A 15,229-nucleotide genomic window follows, 5' to 3' on the forward strand; every position below is an offset into this window, starting at 1 on the left:
TAGGGGTTTGTTTCTATTTCATATATTACAGCAAGCTCCTCTGCCTGCCCTTCTCCAGGTGCAGCATGGGGTGCAGGTGAGTTACTTTGCCTTCCTGCCTCAGCTCTCTGAGAGCAGCATGGAGTCTCTCCCAGCACTGTAGTTGAGCAATTGGCAGCCCATTTTGCCAATATGCTGTGACAGTTTCCTTCGAATTACACTTGAGACTAAAGATAAAACAGCATAGGTTTAATTTCTTTATTCCCCTGCCAAAAGCCATATGCACAGTGCCAGGATTTGACATGCAGCGCTGTGCATTACAGACACATGTCACTCATGCTGACTCAGAGAGAGGGAACGTTCACTGCTGTGCCCTGTGTTGTTCTTGCTCAGATGCACCAGGGAAAGCTTCAGCTTTGCAGCAAAGACTAAGCCTGGGATTCTTTATTTTACTGCAGTTGTTTAAGTTAGGGTTGGGGCTGGTTTCTTTGTAGTTATTATTGTGTGTTGGCGGTGCAGAGTCCAGTTGGAGACTTGTAACTAGTGGTGTTCCCCAGGGGTTGGTGCTGGGACCGGTCTTGTTCAATATCTTCATCAGTTACCTTGATGAGGGGATAGTAGCCACCCTCAGCAAGTTTGCTGATGACACGAACTTGGGATGATTGGCTGACATGCCTGAAGGCTGTGCTGCCATTCAGCGAGACCTGGACAAGCTGGAGAGCTGGGCAGTAAGAAACCGGATGAGGTTTAACAAAAGCAAGTGTAGAGTCTTGCACCTAGGGAAGAATAATTGCATGCACCAGTACAGGCTTTGGGAAGACCTGCTGGAGAGGAGCTCTGCTGAGAGGGACCTGGGTGTACTAGTGGATGACAGATTGACCACGGGCCAGCAGTGTGCCCTCATGGCCAAAAAGGTCAATGTCATTCTGGGGTGCATTAAAAAGAGCATGGCCAGTAGGTCAAGGGAGGAGATCCTCTCCCTCTACTCTGCCCTGGTAAGGCCTCATCTGGAATACTGTGTCCAGTTCTGGGCTCCCCAGTACAAAAAGGACAGGGATCTCTTGGAAAGAGTCCAGTGGAGGGCCACAAAGATGGTGAAGGGCCTGGAGCATCTCCCCTGTGAAGAAAGGCTTAGTGAACTGGGTCTGTTTAGCCTTGAGAAAAGAAGGCTGAGAGGGGACTTGATCTGGTCTATAAATATCTGAGGGGTGGGGGGCAAAGTGGCGAGGCCAGACTCTTTTCAGCAGTGTGTGGAGACAGGACAAGGGGAAACGGCCAGAAACTGGAGCATAGGAAGTTCCACATGAACGTGTGCAAGAACTTCTTTATGGTGAGGGTGATGGAGCACTGGAACAGGCTGCCCAGGGGGGCTGTGGAGTCTGCTTCTATGGAGATATTCAAGACCCACCTGGACGCCTACCTGTGTGACCTGGTGTAGGGAATCTGTTTTGGCAGGGGGGTTGGACTCGATCTCAGAAGGTCTGTTCTAACCCCTACAATTCTGTGATTCTGTTGTTGTATCAGCTTCCTTCCAGGTGTCATGTATTATAAATGTAATGGTCACTGGGAACATAGTTTTGCCAACTATTTTACTTTGTTTGAAATGGTGAATATTCAAATATAACTATATAGGATGTTGGATTATTATTATTATTATTTTAATTTAGATTAAAAAAATAGGCTTTTTTAATGAAGAATAACCTTTTTTTTTTTCCTAGTGTAATTCTTGTAATAGCATTAAATAGAGAAATAGGGAAAACTATGTTGAACACTTGCGCTGCAAATGCAGACATCCAGAATAATTTTTCCCATTAGTAGAACAAAAGGTCAGGATTGCTTGGTTTTCAGAGAAGATATTAGAATAAATGAAAGTAATTTACAAAAGAATAGTCCTCCTTGTTCTCTTTAAAATGTGAGGGAAAGTTCAGCAACACTGGAAAACAGGGAAGGCAAAATGGGCAGATAATGCCTTACAAAGAATTTTGGATACCCTACACAAAAACTGGAACTTATGCTGTACAGGAGCTGTCACTGATCTTAATAGCTTTGCGGATGTGCAGATACAGTACCTGCAGTGTCCCTCCCCCCTCATTCCCCTTTTCCATCCCTCCTATCCATTTTGGAGCCTGGCATCTTGTCACCTCTAGTAACTGCATTCTAGAAACACTCCAAATCATGGATAAGAAGGCATTTGTGTTACTTAGAGTAATACAACAATGATCCTATTAGTAATTAAACCCATTTCCAAGCCCTTGTGCTGTATTTCCCCGATGGAACTCCTTTCTCCAGATGAATTCTGAAGAGGTGCAGAGGGTGAACTGAGGTGAGAACCTACTCGAGTCAGTTTTCCAACACTGCAGCTTGGTCTTTCTGTAGCTCTGTAGGTTTTTAGGACAATTTTGGTGGCCTGCTTTGAAGAAAATGCTATGATCCCTTACTGTGTCCTTCAGGGTGCTGTTGGAAACCTGTCCTTAAGTGCTGACAGAAATCCTTGCTGCCTTGTGCATATCTGACATTGCTCATCATCATAGCTCATGCTATTGGTTTTCCTGAAGCCTGTTTCTATTCCCTTTCTAGAAAAGCCCACCCTGTCTGCTTTGGGATGACTTTCAGACCATGTAAGAACTCCCACAACTGTCTCACGAGCTTCTTATCCCATGGAAATCAGCCCTGGTTTACCTAGGCCACACGTCAGTGTCTCACATTCTCATCAGATGCCCCTGAGACCTGTTCCCCAGAACAGAGGAAATCAGAAAATCACCTTGCTTTAAGATATTGCTAAGAAACTCAGAAGTTTGTGCTTCTGATGTAAGCCAAATGGCTATGGAGCTCTACCTGGGTTTTTCAGCCAGCACAGAGCTACCAGGGAGAGCTGTTCTTGTGATCCTGGGTTCCTTGGCATCAGCAGAGGCACGAGGCCTCCACAGAAACCTCTTTTGGAGAAGCTGACTTTGGAAGGGAAGTACTGAAGATCTAGGAATTGTTCTTTGAGCTTTGGGGCCACCAGAGATGTTTCCCAGTCTTCCACATCTTCATGTCCTCCATCTTTTTATTTTTTGTTTTAGCTGGTTGAGGGATGAGTTCTGCACTTTTATTTCTTTAGGAAGGACAGAGCTATCACCATAGGAGGGTCAATCTGGGTGTTCATCCAGAGGGCAGTAGGCATGGAATGGGGTCACAGCCCCAAGCTTCTTGAGTTCAAGGAGCATTTGGACACTGCTCTCAGACACAGGGTATGAACTGTGAGCGGTGCTGTATGGAGCCAAGAGTTGTACTCAGTGATCACAGAACCACCGTATCACAGGGGTTGGAAGGGACCCCCTAGAGATCACCTAGGAAATCAAACCTGGAAATGCTGCTGAGTACTGCATGAATTCTACCTTCTAAGAAAAACTGGCACAGATATGACAGCATTCTAACAATAGCACTAGAAAGTAACTTTCTGTTTAAAATGAATGATGTTCGAATAAGAACTTTTCTTCCTTCGAAAGGGGCCCTCCGCCCTCTGAACAAATGAACTGTGTGCTGGAATCCAACACAACTCCTGTAGGTTCCCCAGCAGCCGTGTTTCACAGTTTCGATTTGCACACCGACGGCAAACGGGGAAAGGGCAGAAGTGGAAGGAGAGGGGCGGTAAGGGCAGATGCAGTTCTGCTCTTAGAATCTCCAAACAAGAGGAAATTGTGCAGGAGAATTCCTGGGATGTGAGCAGGAGAGAGGGCAGCGCGCGGGGCGTTCATTCGTTCCTAGTTTGTGCTGCTGCTGTATTTTAACGGAGCATGAATTCCAGCAGCCTTACTCACGGTTTCTAGCAGCGCGTTAAGCTGTGCGGGGATGTGAAATGCTCTGGAGATGCGCCGCAGGCACGGCGAGGAGCGCAGCCTGCACCGCTTAATGTCTTTATTTCTACCCGGGGCCCGCCCCTCGCTCGGGGGGATCGGCGGCACGAAGGGAGACGGGGGTGCCGCGCTTTGGATCGGGACGGCGGCCGCGCCTCTCGCTTTGTGTAACGGCGCCGCTACGAGCGGCCCTTCGTTCACGTTCAGCCGGACCCGCAGGTGCCGCCGCTCACGGCCCTACCCCCGGCACGGACACCGACGCGGTGGGGGCGTGGCGGGGCCGCAGCCGCCCGTGCCGCCACCGCCCCTCCCGGCGCGAGGGCGGGGCCGTGCCGTGCCGTGCCGTGCCGTGCCGTGCCGTGCCGTGCCGTGCCGCCCTGCCTGGGCGCGAGGCGGCGGCACCTGCGGCCGGAACGGAGCGGAGTGCGGCGGCCGCGGCCCAGATGTGAGAGGCGGCGAACGCGGCGCTGCGGGCGGCGTGAAGGCGGAGGTGGAGGTAGGGGCGGCTACCGGAGGGGCGCGGGCGGCAGGCCCCGGTTCGCGGTGCGGGTGCGGAGCGGGCCGCGCTGGGCGGCGGCGGCGGGAGACAAAGGGCCGGTGCTGGTGGCCGTGCCCACCTGTGAGGGTGGCGGGCGGCTGAGCGCGGCTCGGGGCCGCTGCCCTCGGAGGCCGAGGTGGGCGTGGGGAAACCTCCTGCCCGCCGCTCGCTCGCCCCGCTGCTGTGATGGTTGCGACGCATTGGGCTCCGTCCGCTTTAACGGAGGAAGTTACACCCAACTTTGTGGGCGCCCCTTGTTGCCGCGGGGCGACACGCCGCTACCCGCGGGCCGGGCGCGCACCTGCAGCGGCCGCACCGCCCCGTAACACGCGGGCGCCTGTCACCGGGGATCGATGTGCCCTGCCCGCCGTGCGCTTTGTTAGCACCGGTATCGCACCGAAACAATGGCTCCCCCCGACAGTCGGCACCGAGCTGAAGGGCTGCCGGTGCGTATTGCGACTCCGCCGACACGGGGGCCGGTGGTGTGACCGCCATTCTGCGGGCCTGGCTGTTAATGCCGGCCGGTTAAAATGTATTTCTGTGTTGGCCGGATGAGAGTTGGTACCTTCGGTGGGGTTTGTCCTGTCCGTAAGTACCGCTGCCCAGACGGCTGTCGGGACCGCTGCTCCTCAGTCATTGCCTTTATCGTGCTGTGACACGGCTAATACCGCTGCTGAACACGGGAGCTGCAAGCGAGGCTCCTGGTCCTGCCGTCTGTGGCCTTGACAATCTGCTGCCGTGCATGTGGAGCCCTGCCCTAACATGGGGTGCTGCTGGGGATGGTCTTCTCAAAACCAGAACGTCTCAAAATGGCCCTTACTCGTTGTTGGCTTCTCCCAGCTGTGGCGGTGCTGTTGGCGCTGCACTGCTGGGAGCCCTGGGGCTGCGCAGGGTGGGTGCCAGGTGAAGCCACAGGAGCTGTGTGCTGGCTGCTGCTGCTGCAGCCCCTTGGAAGTGAAGGGAAAGTGTTCCTTGTAGAGTTAAGCTGGTGTTTTTTAACCTTACGTTAAAGATGTGAGAGTTAACTAGTCAGTTAGCATGTGTCACATATTCTATTGTCCATGCAGTTACTTGGATTCTTTGGCACCCGTTTGCTTGGCACAGTTTGCCAAGAGCCAACTTCTCCTGGCACTTGTTAGCAACACATGAGTTCTGTGTTAACTCATTTGTCTTGCCTATGTTCAGTACCAAAACAGGGATCATAGTGGGCAAACTGTGCTGTTTGACTTCAGCTGGGGATGTTCTTTGGGTTTACAGCTGAGGGCAAGGCAGGCTCCACCGTCTGTGGTGCTGGGCATGGGGTGACACCAGCACAGCTTCTGGGGAGGGAGAGAAAAGGCAGGAGCAGCAGACAGGAGAGCACCTGCATTCCAGTTTGTCCACTCATCACCCTCAGTTTGGCATTTACGTCCAATTACTGCTTGAAGATGCTCCAATTAAGAACATCAGATGTCTGAGATGTAGCCGTTCAAATTCACAAATTCTCTTCTACTGTTTTACTTTGCAAAAACTAAAACTAGAAGTCTGCTGTGTGATGTCCACTGAAACTGTTAATAGGTGTGACTGGGTACCAACACCCGAGTGGTTTCTGGAACATGAATTAACAGCAAACAGAAACCCTCCTGCTGAAATGCCTCAGGACATCCCACAGCTGGTGTTTCCTTGGACTTGCGGTGCTGTTTGTCTATCTAGGTGGGGATTTTTGGTCCACCTGTGCTTTGCTGCTGAGCTGAGGGCAGCTGTGCTGCTCGTTCTGCCACAGGATTTGGCTGATTTTCCACTGATATTTTTTTTTGTGGAAGCAAAGTTGGGGCATCACTGAGGAACAGTCAGCGGCTCCACCCTGATAAAACCAGGAACACTGTGGTGGAAGTTTCATGAAGCTGATAGTTCTCACCTGGTGGTCATGTGCTATGTTTCCTTTAGGGCAAAGGGATGGGACTGTCATAGGTATTTCGGGACGAAGAGCTGCCACAATATCTGGTTCTCGTGTGGCTCAGCTCTATTGCTGGCTGCTTGCAGCCCTGGCACAAATTGTATGATGTGAGCCAAGTCTTGTCCCTGGGAGTTTAAGGATTGTCCCTTTTGGAGCAGTGACTGTGGTGACATAGGAAACACCATGCACCCATCACATCACACAGTGAGCTGTGACATGCACCGTCACCTATTTTGTATGGTTTCTTGTTTCTTTGCCTGGGGTGAGTGAGAGTGCTGCTGCTTTTGGAAGATGCACCTGGTGCAAGTGCAAAAGTAACTTAAGTTCCAGAGCAGACAGAGCTTGAATGTTTTTCTAAATCAAATAAGAAAGCGAAAGTGTATGAATTTAGATCTTCTTTCACAGGTCAGACTGTCATTTCCTATTTCTGACTCTTTTTATTCCCTAAGCAAAGCTCTTATTAAAGCACAAGAGCTATGCATGCTGATTTCTGCTACGTACCACGTGCCACCCAGGTTAGGGTTACTGCTGAGCAGTGAGGATGTAGAGCAAGATGTGTATTTAGCCTGGGGAGTTCACTGTGCAAGGTGCCCCAGCGTGTGGGAGGGCAGTAACAACCTCACTCAGGTTTCAGACAGAGCACAATCTTGGCTCTCATACTTTTCTTTCTGGGCTCTCCTGGATTTGTTCTGTGCAGCGGTTCTGCTGTTCAGACTTGGCTGCTGGTGAACAGCTCTGGCTGCAGCGGGATGTGCAGCTCCAGTGTCACGGGGTGGGAGTTTTGATCGTGCTGAACAAAGACATTCTTCCAAAAATAGGTGAAGCCAAAGATCTTGGATACCAAAAATAGCAGTAGAGATTCTCCTTTTTCTGACTATTTTAGATGGATTGTTCTCTGCTGGAGGCAGCTGAAACGTGAAAGAGTGTGTTGCAGCTGGAGGCAGCGGAGTAGTGAGAAATCATGTGCGCAGTTACCTTTGACAGGGGAGAGCCACGTGTGCCAGAGGTGACAGTAGAAATGCACAGTAATGCAGCGTGACAGTGCAAACAGAGACGTGCAATATCACCAATATCCTGCCCCAGTAAAAGCTACGTTGTTTTCATAGCAATTGAGGTACCCCACAAAGTGAAGCATGGTGAAATCTGTGTTGATGAAAAGGAGGACAAATGAAATGCCAATAAAACCAAGAATGAACACATGCCATAAGAGTTATCCTACTGACAGCTGCTATTTTATTGCGGCACACTCTGTTATGTGTGAATAATCCACTCTTCCCAAACTGGCAGCAATAAACAGTGCACCAGCTTCCCTCTATATGTTCTTGCAGGTTATTCAGGTGGTGGTACCAAGTTAAAGCTTAATGTTTCTCTGCTAGGATTCTCCATTGACTCTTCTTATCATTAAGTTAAACTGCAGCTCTTCCATTCCATGAGTTGGGTTTATGCACAGAGCTAATTACTTGCACTCGAGCTATTTAAGGCACTGAGCTGAGCGCGGAGCTGGAAGTCAGGAGGCAGCATGGCTTTAATCCAGGCTGTGCTGCTTGCTGAGGCACCTCGGAGAAGTTATTTAACCTCTGAGCCACTGCTTCCCTGTGGGTAATGGGAGGGATTATGATAATTGCTTTGGAAAGCTTCCTTGTGCTCTCAGGTGTTGAGTTTTCTTTTTATAAGAAGGTGCAGAACTGTCTGTTCTTGAGCTGAAGATACCCAGTCCATCCCAGGAGGCTCTTGTCACTTTGCAAGCTAATGGAATCAACGCTTGGTGCCTTGTTGGCCTGCTTGGGCCTGGGCACCTATAGTGTTTAGATACAGCTGAAGGATGCAGGAACGGGATGCTGTGCAAATGAGTTGTTACTGAACTCTTTATGAAATATAAATAAAATATCAGGTGTACTTGGAACCAAATCCTGCCTTCACCACAGAAGACTAGTTTTACATCTAGTGAATTTGACCCCACATTGAATGTAAAGTCCTTGAAGGCAACAAACTTGCTATGTTTCTGCATAGGCTTTGGAGAGTATTTGGTTTTATGCATAATAGGAAGAGGTAATACTGTATGCTGAGGAAGTAGGAAGGTTTTCATCAGAGCAAGGTGAGTGCAAAGCAAGCATGCCTCCATACCAGATTTTGGAACACTGACAGAAGGATAACTGTAAACTCAGTACATGAGTTTTTCACTCTGTTGTGTACTGAACACGTCTTTTCCAAATAGCGAATTGTCATCCTGTTCAGGCTTTATATCATCAGTCAATCAAATCAAGAGGTGGGGAAAGCTGTGACCAAGCCAGAGCTTGAAGTGATGCAGCCCAAAGCCTGGGAATACTTGCATCTTCCCAGCATGTGGTGTATGCTCCTTATAAACATATTCTGGGAGAGGGCTGGCTCCCAAAATAGTTTGGTGTTGCTGCGGTGGTTGCAGGTGGTGTTTTCCTTTTAAGTTCTGACTTTCTATTCTGACATTTTGAGGGCAGTAATGAAGGATGAGAAGGGGAAAAGAAAACAAATTAGAAAGCTCTCACGTATGGGTGCTCATAATTGCACTTGTTTGGCTCAGTGGAAAAAGCCTTGTCCTACTGGAAGTCGGTAAGGATTTGGCAGCACGTTAATGTTGATGCCAGTAGCTTCCATTGCAAAACTGAGTATTGGTGATACCTGCTTAATGCAGGTAATTGATACCCTACAGACTGCTCTGGGACAGCACATGCATAACCATGTGTCATGTGTGCCACAGAGCAAGGAGCAAGTAGGGAGGTGAGAAGCCTTCATTCTAACAGGTGTGATTGAGGCAGTAGAACCCTGGGCTTGGGAAGCAAGAGAATTGCTCAGCTGGGTTGAGGCTTTTATCGGGGACATGAATGTGTCCCTTTTGCTGTCCTATCTCTGGCATAACATAATTGCCTCCTCTGGTCTGTAGGCCATGTCACCTCTCTGTCCTGAGTCTCTGCTTTCCCTGTCTGGTCCCATTGAGGAGCAGCTCTTGGCGCTGTCAGGATTCACGGGGAGCATAAATGATATTGCTTTTTCAAGGGCTATAAGAAAGTACAAGGGATGAGACAAATAATTCATCGGTTGGTGCAGAGTGGTGCTAGCTGAAAACTGCCTTCCAGTCTTTTGAAGGACTAACAATAACTGTTATGAATCCTTTCCTCTTTTTGGGGAAGGGAATATGGAACACATCGCTAGCCAGTAGGGTGGCTTCCTTTAAGAGCAGGGTTTGCTATGGTGAAGTCAAGGCCAGGCCTTCTTTCTTTGTGGGCAGTCCATTCTGACTTTACATACCACTCCACACAGCAGGCCCCTGTGGTTGCTGTAAAATGAGAAACCTGCTGCCTACGTAGCTGCTTCATGGCTGAGGTTTGTTACCCGTTAGTGCTTGAAGAAGCTGCGTTTTGACTTATCCTCAGCATCTGGTAGGACTTGATGCTGCTACCCATCAACATAAAGGGCTACAGCCCTGCATTTCTAGCGCGCCTTTCTCTTCCTGTGTACTTTCCCTTCTGGCATCACTGTACATCAATTTCCAGTTCTGTTTAAAAGAGAGTCATAGTCAACCATCCTGATGTAGCGAGATGTCAAACTGCATCTACTGTTTCATAGGCTGAATGCGAACGTTGGTGATAATTGCTAACTAAAGCTTTTGGAAGGTTTTTTTACACGTGTGAAAGGCTGTCAAGTTGTCAGTCAAGGCAAGGACTGGATAACACACGGCTCCTCTGACAGGTTCCCCTTATATATTAAGTACCCTCCCTGCTCTGCAAACTTCAGCTATTCTCAATTTGCCCTTTAATGTTTACTTTTCTCATCTCTCAGAATTACTTTGTCGATATGAATATACCTGTGCAGCACAGTGCTACAGATGTAATGGTCATCGAAAAAAAATCCCCGTAAGTGAGGTCAGCCTTGTAACATCACGGTGTTCATTAGCAGTTCTCCAGTGGTTCACCCTGTCCCTTGGTGATGCACTAACCTGCCCTTGTTAAAGCTGATGAGCGGTGGGATTGGCAGAGAATGGAAAGCTGCCCCAGCAGTGTGCCCATCCTGTTGGAAGAGGAAATACCAGCGCTACAGAAGGTCCGAGTGCTGTATTGATTTTGACGTAAATAACTCTCTGAAGGCCTATGATGTCATAGCACAGTGTTACAATCATCATGGCAAATGCTGAGAAAAATAACATGGAAATAACGCACCCCCTTGTCCTGCAGATAAATCAAAGCTTAGCCCTTGATCTCCCATTGCTCACTAGCCTGGAACATAAATCCAAGGGTTTATCATTAAGCTTAACGGGTCATAAAATCTGGGCTATTTTGGAGGTAGTTGCAGAGATTTGTAGCCCAGGCAGAGAGCAGGCTCTAAGCTGCCGGGTCTTGTGTAACTAGGTAAATAGCAAGCTTCAAATAATGCTATAAAGCTATCAAATGTAATAACTAATGCCATCAGGCAAATGTTAAGGGAATGCAGCCTCACTGGTGACAAACTTGCCTGTAACAGCTGTGAGGGACTCCGGTTCAGAGAGACCTTTTAACAAGTAGAAGTTCCTTGTGCTTTACTAGAGGTCAGGTATGTACAGATGATTTGGTTCATGCGTAATGCTTTTATTCTTTGACACAGCAAGGTTTTCTTCCCCACGGGCCTGAGAGAGCAGCAAAAAAACCAGAAATGGGCTGCAACTCGGCTACTTTGTCATCGCAGTTTAAATATTTATGACAGCGCTGCACAGCGTGCCAGTAAATGCGTGATAGCTTATTATGTAAAATAACATTTTAGAAGCAGGAGACTTCGCTACCGCCCTTTGCCAGTAAATCTGTGCCACCATCCATAGTGAGGCTGTGTGAAGGCCGTGCTTCCCTTCACCTCCCCCTGTTTTTCTATGCAAAACGTGAATTAGCTCTGTTTTACTTGCACTTGTAATCATGTGTTCTTTACAATTGCTCTCTATTGTTTATTCAGACAAGACTTGGGTTCAGGTCAGGTTCCTGTTAGAAATGGAGAGGAGCCTGGGCTGATGGAAGCCCTCAGGGTCTGACCCTCCTGGGGAGCAGGCGGCTGGGCTGTTGGATGGCAGGCTGTTGGATGGCAGGCTGTTGGATGGCAGGCTGCCTGCAGGTCAGCAGTAGGTCTGCAGGGTGGGTGGGCAGCTTGCAGGAGAACGTTTCAGCTGTGAGTCTTTTGAGTGAGCTGACAACTCAAACTAGCTCTTAGGGCTTTGGTTTGTTGTTATATGAAGACCAGGGTAGCTGAAGATGCTCCATGTACCGGGCACTTTGTGCTTTGAAGTCCTCTGCAAGCTCCTCTGACATTTGAATTGCTTGGTGATGAAATTTGCCATCTCCTGCACTACATTGGCCATGCTGGATTGAAATTGCTGTGAAATGATTCCCTTGTTTCCTAGAAGGATTAGCAGGGAGAAAGGCTTATTTACGCTTTGTAAATTGTAATGATTTTAAAAAGAAACAAGAATGCCTCTACGTGAAAGCGGGAAGAGCAAGTATGTAAATCGAAATAGTCGATAGTATCTACATGGTCTCAGATTGCAGTCCAAGAACTAGCAGGGTCATTGATTCTTTGAGCTATTTTAGCATGAAGAGTCGGATTAAATTGGACTTATGCACTTAGACTGAGATGTGTACAATAGTGCCTTGAGGATTCAGTGAGAGATTTCATTCAGCCCCTTAGAAATGGACATTGCAAACCTGTGATTAGTTACATTTAAAAACTGCAGGAGGAAGTTAAAGCTAAGATGATTTGTGCTATCGTCACCCATTGTGGCTTTCCAAGCAGTACAGTATGTGCTCAGGAAGGTGCTTTGATGGAGATGTGTGCCAATAAAACCTGGCCTTGGGAGCACATGGGATGAGTGGATGAGGAAAGAAGCCACTGGCACTAACAGCACAGCAGTGAGTAGCAGATCTGAGGGTGTGTGTGATGCTGGTAGCAGTGCAGGTGCTCTGTAAGACTAGAGTGAGCTCTGCACAGCCATGGAGGAATGAAACATGCCACAGGTAGCAGCTCATTTATCTGGTGTGCATGTCACTGTTGGATGGTCATGCCAGAGATGCTGGTGTATTACCTGGCTTTATTAGTCTGGCATCTCAGTAAGCTTCAGTTTCAATGCTGGAATTTGATAAATACTTGTCTGTAGTGTGAGGCCTCAGGATACTGCCAGTCTCCTCCCTCTGCTGGTGTTGTGGGGTCAGGGCCTGAAAGTCTCCTTTTACTTTCAGTAGGTGGTGGGATGTGTGTGTGTAACTTGGTTTTGACTTGGAGCCACAGGGTGAGGGTTGCATGAGCGGCATCACAGGATGTGGCTGGGTCTTGGCTCGCTTCTGAAATGTGTCTGTCAGTTCCAGAGTTCCCCATGCTTTACCCTCTGCCTCTTACATTTCTTTTTCCTAAGAAAGCATTGACTTACTGAGTTTGACTGCTTTTTATAGACTTCTTTTCCTCCTCTCGCTGCTTCTTCTCCTCTGCCCCAGTTACTAAAAGCTTCTCTCACAGATGCGTCATCATCTTCATCAGCAGCGTTCTTGTTGGCTGTAGGCTGAGAGCAGAGCCTGCTCGAGGAGGGAGAAATGACCACACACGTCCCTTAAGATTTCAGGTGACTGGAAGTTGTTCTCTGGTCAAATGGGCATCTTCTTCTGGCAGCGTCTTCCATGCTCCTCTCTGGCAGGGCTTACCCCACATTGAGACAAGGGGCTCATTTGAATCAGTGGGTGAGAAATAGGCCTTGCAGTTGCTCCTGCAAGAGACCTGGCAGCTGCTTCTGCTGCCTTTAGGGGTCTCTTGGCCAGCATGAGTCGGTGGCACTGGTCAGTGCTTGGAGAGAGGGTAACAGTGAAGAAAACCCCTTAGGCCAATGCCAAGTGGTGGTATTAGGAGGAGCTTGGCAAATCTGTTTTTATGTAAGCTGGGTTTAATCATTGATGCTGGGTGTACTGGCTTCCATGTCTGGCAGGGGGACTGATCTAGATAAACTCATTTATTTTTCAGCTTTTTATTTCTCGTGTTTATGCATAGCAAGGAAGAAACAAAAGAAAGAGGGCAAATTAAGTGAATGCTGCCAGATTAATTATTCCATCTCATTTCAACTTGTATTTATAAACACTCGACTTTGGATGGGAATGTTCAGAATGATCTTTGCTTGCAGTGACCATCTTTCCATCTAATTTAAAATCATTCAGCTTCTCAAGGAGTGATTATGCTCCTCACTAACAACTGAAAAGACATGACAATGTCAGAAAAGTGATTATTCCTGCAGTCTTTCTTATATAAGATAGCTAACTAATCTCCCCCTGCTTTAGTCCTTGTGTACTATTGCAAATGTCTTGCTGAAAGTGAGCTTCACTCTCAGTACAGTGGCAGTCTGCTTCTCATCCTCAATTGCTGTCACATCCTCTGTGTTGTCACAGCGATGGTTTGGGGGTTCCGAAATTATCTTTTTTGTCTCTGTGGTTGTTCTTGCATTCACTGCTCTTTTTTATCCCTTTTCTTTGTCTGATGAAAGTGATGTGCAGGGAAGAGAGTTTGTGTCCTGCTTAGAAAAACAGGGAAACCTCCAAGCTCTGCTGCTGCTGTGACTGTTGCCTTTGAGGTAATTGATTGTTCAGGAGCACAGGCTCTTCTTTTCCTGCCTTTTTGGCTCCTGTGTGGGTGTGTCTGACTACTTGTACTCCATTACAGCCTGCCCCAGTATTGGGGTGCAGTGAGCAGAAGCTGGATTTCCCAGAGGTGAAGTTGAAATTCAGGCCAAAAGACTGATTTTGCCAGGTGGAACTGACTCTCTTTTAGCTCTTTCTAGGGACTTTGAGCCCACTCAGTCTTACCAACCCTTTTGTAAGTTCCTAATGCCTCTCCTGCAGTCAGGACTTCTGCTCTTTTTCCTGACTGCTCTCCATGTTAAAATAGGCAGTGAGTCATCAGTGTCCATGCTGCCTCCAGGAGGAACATACTGCTGACACTGACATTTATTCTTCCTTGCTGGGAGAAGCAGGAGGTTGAGGTTGATGGTTCCTTCCTCTTGGCTCGGTGGTCTGCTTGGAACCATAGTTGTTTTCCAGGATGCCTTTACACCATTCTCTTTCCTCGGGTCTGTGTGTCTGTTATGTCTGTGTTTACTGTCCAGAGAGCACCTTGAACGCAATGGATACTTGTTCCTTATTCTTTCCACTGCTAGTTAAACTGATTTTGCTGGAGCCTGCGTTATTTTGCTAGTGAGATATGTGTGGGGCTTTTGCTCTGTTGCTTCTGTTATCATCTTGTGCCCCCTCTTACCTTCCTGTGCCTACACCTCTGTGAGGCATCCCATGCCTCTGCTTGGGAGCCCCCCAGCAGCATCTTGCTGCAATCCTATTCCTCTATGCTGCCTGGTCTCACTGGGAGGATCATCAATATTTCATCCCTTGCAGGCTATCAGCCTGTTACTTCTCTGTGAACAAGCATTAGGGGTTGTGTACAAAAATAAGCCTCCTGGTCAATAGAAAAAGTGCTGGTACTGCTAAGTAAGCTGTAGCTGAGCCCCAGGCCCATGAAGCCAGAGCCTGGCGCTCAGCACTGCCTCAACGTGTGCCATGTTGTGAGTGTATCTGCTGGTTTTGGTTCCCCTCTCCTTCTCTTAAGAGTCCTTGACTATTTTCAGCTTTATTATTGCTGAATGTTAGGATGGTGGTTACAGGGAACTGTTCATAACGCTTTCAAGGTTTCTTTTCTGATGGTGAAGTTAATGGACAGAGTTGCTGTGTGTATAACGCTGAGATTGCTGGCTCTACCCTGTGAGTTCCTCAGTGTCAAATTTTGTCGTTTTGAAAAGGTTTCTTTTGACTGAGCTGCAGACCCTTCTGATGTCAGCAAGTTCAGGCTCTGCATTCACAGGCTGTTGAGATGGTGACCCAGTCAACATGGAAGGCTGGAGAAGAGGAGGCTCAGGGGAGACCTTAT

General features: G+C 48.3%; 1 protein-coding gene across 8 annotated transcripts in view; it reads left to right on the forward strand.

Moving 5' to 3' along the window:
* PAK5 (p21 (RAC1) activated kinase 5) overlaps positions 1-15,229 on the forward strand; it is a 143,762-nt gene that overhangs the window by 62,614 nt on the left and 65,919 nt on the right. The window contains exon 1 of one of the 8 annotated variants that reach the window (XM_085541090.1): positions 4,129-4,308. The exons of 4 other annotated variants lie outside the window; for them this stretch is intronic. The gene's annotated coding sequence lies outside the window, so the exon portion shown is untranslated. Of the gene's footprint in view, positions 1-4,128; positions 4,315-15,229 lie in introns of those variants that run through there. 3 more of the 8 variants (XM_085541088.1, XM_085541092.1, XM_085541086.1) reach the window with 3 other exon arrangements.

The sequence above is a fragment of the Coturnix japonica genome, chromosome 3 (genome assembly GCF_054131305.1).
Source record: "Coturnix japonica strain WE chromosome 3, WE-NBRP24, whole genome shotgun sequence".
Classification (NCBI taxonomy): domain Eukaryota; kingdom Metazoa; phylum Chordata; class Aves; order Galliformes; family Phasianidae; genus Coturnix; species Coturnix japonica.